We start from the raw sequence: 9,253 nt of genomic DNA, 5'->3' as shown, positions 1-9,253 counted from the left end.
TGCCGACAGACGTGCGGCACGATCCATAGATGCATCTATCTACTACCGTGGCGTTCGGCCAGCTCCACAAGAAAATGAAGATATTCTTTTATAAGCATTTGACTTAAACATTATTAATGATTTATATCCAATGTAATACAAATTTCATTAACTACTTTCAAAAATTTCTCTTATAAGTTCTAAAATAATTTAGGCATTTTAATTTAACAAATATAGTGCATAATTCCAAATAGTTCATGAATTGGATCCTAATACTACCCGGACAATAGCATAATAGTAGCTATGCACAGACTCTCGTCACCTCGTACGTACGTAGCCCCTATAATTAGGAACAAATATTTATTTAAAATACCTATGGGGTAAATTCCCTCTTACAAGATTAGACAAGAGACTTACCCCGTCTCAAATCTTACTTCCCGATCATAATTTTGCATTAAAGCCTCAATTTGGTGCCGAAAAAATCCGAAACTAGCCAAATGTTATACTCCCTCTGTTCCAATTTATGTGAACCTATTTCCTTTTTAGTACGTGCCAAAAATAATGACCTCTTTCCTTATTTGGAAACAATTTACCTTTATGCAATGATTTATAGCCACATAAAATATATGTGCCTTATTTTACACCACAAGTTCAAAAGTCATCTCTCTTTTCTTAAACTCCGTGCCCAATCAAATGGGTTCACATAAATTGAAACGGAGGGAGTATAATTTAATCAATACATGCTCAATAATTCAAAATTAAATCAGTAGATTAATTAACCAACCCAAATTGGAAAAATTATTAAAATTCACCCTGGACCCACGTGCCTGGATTCCGGATATTTTTGGAGTAAATCGTCACCCATAACCTTAAGAACTCAAATGTACAATTTTCATCCCATTCCATAACCCTTTTCGTGGTTAAAATCTCATTTTTGTCAAAACCTAGGTTTTTCATCTAAACCCTTATTTTTCACAATTTACATGTTATAATCTATGTATTTAACTCACAATAAGTAGAATCAACTTACCTCCAAGTTGCTAGGTGAATACCCCTATCAAGAACCTCCAAAATCACCCAAGAATGGAGAAAATGGGCGAAAATGGTTGAGCCTCGTTCTTTTAAAACATTCTGCCCAACAACATTTCCGCACCTGCGAGGAGCCCTTTGCTTTTGCGGCTCGAGGTGCGCATCTGCGCGCATGGCCAGCTGCCCCATTTCCGCACCTGCAGACTCCTTCACCGCAAAAGCGGGTTTGCTTCTGCGGACACTGCTTCGCTTCTGCGGTGCCCAACGACCCCTCCTCTTTCCGCTTTTGCGAGCGAGGCATCGCATCTACGGTTCCGCTTCTGCGGCCCATGGCTCTCTTCTGCAAGCTCGCACCTGCGGCTGGCCAAGCGCAGGTGCGATTGCAGCAGAAGCTAGAAGCTTCAGCTGCTGCTCCTAAGTCCAAACTTGTCTGAGCCTCGTCCGGTTAACCCCCGAGGCCCCCGGGGCCTCGCCCGAATATGCCAATAAGTTTGAAATCATAAAACAGACTCGCTCGAACCCTCGAAATGCGTAAAACATCATCAAAACTAAGAATCATGCCTCAAACCAAATTGATTCGACTTAGAAATTTCAAATTCTTCAAACTTACTCCGAACGCGCGGAAATATACTTAAACTACTCAGAATGACACCACATTTTGCGTGCAAGTCTTAAATCACCATACGAAACTATTCCCAGGCCCAAAATTCCAAACGGACCTCGATTACTCCAAAACTTACTCCAAACCAAATTTAAAGAACCTTAAAAACCTTTAAATATCTAACTTTCACTATTAGGCATCGAAATGCTCCCGGGTTGTCCAAAACCTGATTCGAACATACGTCCAAGTTTAAAATCATCATACAAACCTATTGAAACCATCAAATCCCTATTTCGGGGTCGTTTTCTCAAAATGTTGACCTAAGTCAAACTTAGCCTTTTAAAGCCAAACTAAGGAACCAAGTGTTCCAATTTCAACCCGAACCCTTCTAATTCCTGAACTAACCATCCCCGCAAGTCATAAAACAGTAAAAGCACATTAGGGGAGTCTTATTTAGGGGAACGAGGTTCTAGAAGGCAAAATGACCGGTTGAGTCGTTACAAATATACTCCGAGAACCCGGTGTCACCGAGTACATGAGAATCTAAATGACAACACAGTGTGACTAATAAAAATACTGCCTGAAATTATAGAATAACACAATAACTGAAAGGGAGAGAGAGTCAAGGTCTGCGGATGCCAAGCAACTACCTCGATAGTCTCCAACAGATGGATCCCCAAATCTAGCAATCGTCGTATCTGAAAGTACCTAGATCTGCACACGAGGTGCAGGGTGTAGTGTGAGTACAACCAACTCAATAAGTAACAAGACTAACCTTTGGGCCGAAAGTAGTGACGAGCTCAACAGGTACAATCCAATATAGAAATAACAGTACAGAAATGTAGGCATACTTTCAAGCTCAACAGTTAAACTCAGTACAAGTAAAATAGATAAATTCTGCATGATATGAGGAATATGACATCTCTATATCTACATGCCAAAATATATGTTGTGTGTGATGTACCACAATGGAAACCTCGTGTACTCACACTCTCAGAATACTCAATCACTCAGTATTGTATATGGCTAATCCAGCCCAGGGAACTCCATCCCTAATACATATATATATCAACTGACAGTCAGTCACTCAGTATTGTACAAAGCCGATCTGGCCTAGGGAACTCCATCCCAAATATAAATAAATAAGGCAACTCTATACCCAAGGAACTCCATCCCGAATATAAATAAATAAGGCAACTCCATGCCCAGGGAACTCCATCCTGAATATAAATAAACGGTGCTCACTGTGGGGGTTGCAGACTCCGGAGGGGCTCCTTCAGCCCAATCGCTATAATAGCCAGATATATGCATAAATAAGTAAAACATGTTGCGGCGTACAATCTGATCCCATAAATATCACTCAAAATCTCCAGTATCTCGGGCTCTCAATGACATAAAAATTAACCCGACATATGATAATATGATGTATCAATGAATGACAACGGAGACTGAGATGTGATATGCAATGATGGATGTGACTGAGTACACAATTTATATTTTTAAACAAATAATTCAACAGCAAGACGACCCCTATAGGTCCCAAAAATATTGGCACGTAGACTAAACATGATCTTTAACATGAGTCTCAGCTCAATTTCCTCCAACACGTGGAGGATATGTGGATAATGACATGATTATTTGATTATGCAACTCCACAGAATCAATTAAGGCACAATTTCTATGGTGCACGCCCACACGGCCATCACCTAGCATGTGCGTAACCTCCAAACAATCGATATAACACGTAATTTAGGGATTTATACCCTCAGAACCAAGTTTATAAATGTTACTTACCTCAAACCGTGTAATTCTTTATTCCAATATGCCTTTGCCTCGCGAATCGGCCTTCAAACGCCTTGAATCTAGCCACAATTAATTCGATTCAGTCAACACAAATTATAGCAATTAATTCCATATAAAAATACTAATTTTTCAACAAAATTCGAAATTCCACTCAAAATTTGCCAGTGGGGCCCACATCTCGAAACCCGACAAAAGTTATAAAATATGAGCGATCATTCAACCACGAGTCCAACCATATCAAATTTACCAAATTCTGACATCAGCTCGACCTTCAAATCCTCAAATCTTATTTTCAAATCTCTAGGCCCAAATTCTCGAATTACACCTCAAAAACACGTAATCTAGTCGGAATATTCGATGATAATTCAATATTATTGACTAACAATGATTACAAGTGACTTACTTCAAGATTTCCCGTGAAATTTCTCAGAAAAATCGCCCCAGGTCGTGTTCTTCCACCCAAAAATATTGAAATGAGCTAAAAACTACTCAATAAAAACACAAATTGGGTCGCTAAAAGTTTATTTCCCGTCACTAAAAGTCCATTTCCCGTCACTAAAGGTCCGCACCAGAACCTACTTGCACCAGGAATTTATATTTTCACTAAAAAGGCTCTAGCCCTCTCATACGAACTCGGAATTCGACGATTCTTGTTCCTATGAGTCACAAATAATAATATGAATCTAGTCATTTAATCGAAACTCAATTCGGAGCTCATTTGCTCAATGCGATACTAATTTCGCTCGTTAAACAATTAACTCATGTTTCGCGCTAAAAACCCAATCGCGACTTGATGAAATTTGACCAAACATTCCAGATCATTCCTATAATTCATTATCAAACTCCCGAAAGTCTCAAAATCGAATTTCGATCTCTAGAATTAAAATTGGACCTTTCGATCATTACATGCTTAGGCTCAAAACACCAAACTCTTCCAAAAACTCTTCCAAAACTCATCTAAACCCCATGGGACCGCAACCAAGTATAATAACAAGTCCCATAACATGACACAAACTTAGTATATGCCTCAAATTACATTAAACAACACTAAAACATGAATCGCACCCTAATTCAAGCTTAATAAAAACTAACGAATTCCAAATTCTACATTCGATGCCGAAGCCTATCAAATCAAGTCTGATTGACCTCAAATTTTGACCACAGGTCATACATGACATAACAGACCTATCAAAATTTTTAGAACTGGATTCCGACCCTGACATTAATAAAGTCAACTCCCGGTCAAACTTCCAAACCTTCCATTTCCAACTTTCACCATTTCAAGTCAAAATCAACTACGGACTTCCAATTAAATATCCGGACACACTCCTAAGTCCAAAATTACCATACTGAGCTATTGGAACCATCAAAACTCTATTACAGTGTCATTTACACATAAGTCAACACCCGGTCAACCTTTCAACTTAAGCTTTAAATATTAGAACTAAGTGCTCCAATTCATTCTGAAACTTTACCGGTCCCGAATCAATTACCCCGGAATGTTACACAACAACTGCAAAGCATAAAATGATCAGTAAATGGGGAAACGGGATTGTAATACTCAAAACAACCAGCCGGATCATTACATTCTTCTTCTAGCAAATTGAACAAACTTTCGCCAAGAATGTTAGTGAAACACATATAACGTGAGTTTTTTCAGTTTACATAAAAGAAATTCCTGATATAACTATATATATTTGTTGAATTTGAAAAAGAAGTTGATCAAATCAAAGTACGCAGTAAGATTCCTTCCTTAAAGTTGGAGAATGAGACAAAATGGATAGTAAAACCATTTCTAATCTTTAATAATTGTACTGTAACGACCCGGCCGGTCATTTTGAGTATTACAAACCCGTTTTCCTATTTACTTCTCAAATTGTACTATACAGTTGTTGTGTGAATTGCCGGGGTAATTGGTTCGGGTCCAGTGAGGTTTTGGAAGGAATTGGAACACTTAGTTCCATGGTTTAAAGTTTAAGTTAAAATAGTGACCGAATGCGGACTTATGTGTAAACGACCTCAGATTCGAATTTTGATTATTCCAATAGCTCCGTATGGTGATTTTGGACTTAGGAGCGTGTCCGGAAAATTATTTGGAGGTCCGTAGTGGAATTTGGCTTGAATGACCGAAAGTCAAATTTTTGGGAAGTTTGACCGGGGGTTTGACCTTTTGATATCGGGGTCGGAATCTGATTCCAGAAATTTGAATAGGTCTGTAGTGTGAAATGTGACTTGTGTGCAAAATTTAAAGTCAATCGGACGTGATTTGATAGGTTTCGGCGTCGTTTGTAGAATTTAGAAATTGGAAATTTATTACGCCTGAATCCGTGTGTAGTTCGTATTTTTGAGGTTGTTAGGTATGATTTGAGACCTTGAGTAGGTCCGTATTATGTTATGGAACTTGTGGGTATGTTCGGACGGGGATCCGAGGGCCTCGTGTGAGTTTCGGATGGTTAGCGGATTGATTTTTAAATTGGGAAGACTGCTGGAACTGAAGCCTTCTGGTGTAATCGCACATGCGGAAAAGTAGTCGCAGGTGCAAGCTCGTAAGTGTGAGCAGGGGTGCGCTGAAGCGAGGTGCGCAGGTGAGGAAGGAGCTTCGCAGTTGCACAATCGCACCTGCGCGAGAAGGAGCGCAGATCCGGGTAGAGGGCTGTGAGGCATTGGTCGCAGGTGCAAGGGAAAATTCCGCACCTGCGAGAGCGTAGATGCGGACGGATGCGCGTAGAAGAGGAAACTGGGCAGGTGAGTGGAGTCCACAAATGCGGCATTTTGCTCGCACAAGCGGATGCACAGGTGCGGAAATCGCTGGGGCAGAACCTTAAATTCGAAGGTTCGACATTTTCACCCATTTTTAGGATTTTGGAGCTCGGGTTGGGCGATTTTGGAGAGAAAATTTTCCACACAACTTGGGGTAAGTGTTCTTAACTCCCTTGTGATTATATTCCATGAATTAATTTTCATTTTTAGTGTAAGATTATTGAATCTTCAAGAGAAATAGAAGTAAATTTCTATAATGTCACAAAATGAATTTTTCATGTTTGAATACCGATTTGGAGTCGGATTTGAGTGAAATTAGTATGGTTGAACTTGTAATTGGATGGGATGTCGTATTTTGTGAGTTTCGTTGGATTTCGAGATGTGGACCCCATGGGTGATTTTTGGAGGCATAATTGCGAATTTTGTGGAAATATTAGTATTTTGTTATGGAATTAATTTCTATAAATTTTGTGGGCTGAATCAAATTAATTGTGACTAGATTCGAGCCGTTCGGGAGTTGATACATGCATAATGGGATTTCTGGAGCATTGTTTAGCTTGCTCGACATTGGATTCGCCTTGTTCGAGGTAAGTAACTTTTCTAATCTTGGAGTTGAGGGTATGAACCCTGAATATATGTATTTCGTAAATTGTTGGGAGGTGACGCACTTGCTAGGTGATAGGCGTGTGGGCATGCACTATAGAAATTTTGACATAATTATTTATGTGGAATTTTGTAGTTAAATAATCTTGGCATTTTCCATGCGATTTTATGAGTTAAAGAAATTGAGCTGAAAAGCATATTAAAAATCATGTTGAGGCTATGTACCAGTATTATTGGGACCCACAGAGGTCACATTGTTGTGAAATATTTATTTTAAAATGAAAATTCATACTCAGCCATATTCATTTCATTGCATATCATATCTCAGTCTCTGTTGTTATTTATTGATACATCATATCATCATTTTGGGCTACTCTCATGACATTGTGAGCCCATGAAAGAGAGACTGGATAAATTGATGACTAAGGGAGGCCGAGGGCCTGATTGTGAGGATATTTTTGGGATCGGGCTGCACGTCGCAGCAGGCCATGTTGGCTTTATATACATTATACTATTGCACGTGAGTTGACCATGCAGATCTATATATTATACTATTGCACGTGAATTGGCCGTGCAGCACGTGAATTGGCCGTGCGGATCCATATATTATTATAGCACGTGAGTTGTCCGTGCAACACGTGAGTTGTCTGTGAGGATCCAGATATGATATTATAGCACGTGAGTTGTCCGTGCAGCACGTGAGTTATCCGTGCTTATAGCGCTTGGGCTATAGGAGCCCCTCATGAGTCTGTACACACCTCCAGTGAGCGCAGTCGGCTATAAATAGGGACTGGGCTACACGTCACAGCAGGTATTGTATAGCACTGAGTGATTGAGTGTGCTGAGCACAGTGAGAGAGAATGCGAAATAATGAGATTGAGTACTCTGAGAGTGTGAGTACATGAGTATAATCTCTGAGATACATTGCATTGACATGCACACATAACATATATGCATAGAGATGTGTGTTCCTCATGTTGTACGGTATCACATTATTCATGATTTCTCTCACATGTTGACAGATGGGCATAGTGATGCATTTGTTTTACACTGGTTATCCGGGAAAGAAAATAAGATATTTTATTTATTATTGAAAGGATTTTGAAAAAATTACTGTTTTCAAACTTATTCATATTTTTGGTAACTTCGGTATACGATTCGGGTTTTCATTGATGTACTTGAAAGGCAGAACTATTTTCAGAAGTCATGATTTAGCTGAGCATTTATTCTTGAGTTACTTCTAGTATTACTTGTTTAATATTGTTATGAACTATTGTTGGATATGGAAGTTGGACTCTGACCTTGGTAGAAGCTCGTCACTACTTTCAACCTAAGGCTAGGTCTGTTACTTATTCAGTACATGGGGTCGATTGTACTGATACTACACTTCTGCACATTGCGTGCAGATGTTTGTTGTTGTTGTTGTTGTGCTCGATGGTTGCGGGACTTGAAGATGTACCTGCGTTCCTGTTGTAGCTGCCTCTTGTTCAGGGTAGCCTTAGATTTATAAAAGCTCTGTTTATGTATTATTCAAACAGACTATGTATTTATTTCATTTCCGCTTTGTATACTCCATTCTTAGAAACTCATGATTTGTACTACCAGTTCTTGGGAAAATGTATTGGTTTTCGATATTTTCTTTTAATTAATTTCATTGAAATTGGATAGTTGGTAATTGTCTTACCTAACGGGTTGGGTTAGGTGTCATCACGACTAGTTAGATTTTGGGTCGTGACATGTACCTACACATTTGTGGATATCATAAAAGACGAAACACTTTAATTAATTAGTTTAACTTTTTGTCTTCCGTACTATTTTTTTGGAGTATGAAGGGGTGGCTTAGAGCGAATAGTTGTGACTGAAGGAGCAATAGGCTTGAAATGGTTGTGGTTGTTTGGAGGCATAATTTGTTTGTTTTTAAAAAAAAATAAGTATTAGTAGTTTATTTATGTTGTGAGGGGTATTAAAGAAATTTGACTTTTTAAAAAAGGGGTTCCTGCTTTTTTAGTAGTACTAGTTTCTCGGCACGTGCGTTGCACGTGTATATCGAGTTCATTAATACACGTTATTGTAAACTAACATTAAAATAAAGTTTTGAGCAAGTATAAGTATACATGAAAGAATATAGTATAAATTTTTGTGAATGATCATTGAGGATCGTCGTCAATTGAATTGTTCGTCCAAACCTACAAAGATGAACAATCAAAGTGTAATTACATATATGTGATTTGAATACTTATTTATGAATTTGAGGTTAATAACTTATAATTAAGTGTATCTCACCTAATACTTCCTTGTAGACGATATTCCTTGTGTATGTTCCTTCCATCCGTTTTGGTTGTTCTGTTATAACCAGCACTCTTGTTGTCGATATTGATATCCCTCTTGAGAGTGCAACGTAAAGTTGTCCATGTGAGAAAATATGTTATGGTAGATACAATCCAACATTAGGTATTGTTTGACCTTGTACTTTATTTA

Source organism: Nicotiana tomentosiformis, chromosome 2, assembly GCF_000390325.3.
Source record: "Nicotiana tomentosiformis chromosome 2, ASM39032v3, whole genome shotgun sequence".
NCBI lineage: Eukaryota > Viridiplantae > Streptophyta > Magnoliopsida > Solanales > Solanaceae > Nicotiana > Nicotiana tomentosiformis.
The sequence above is the reverse complement of the archived record's forward strand: the minus strand, read 5'-3'. Positions refer to the sequence as shown.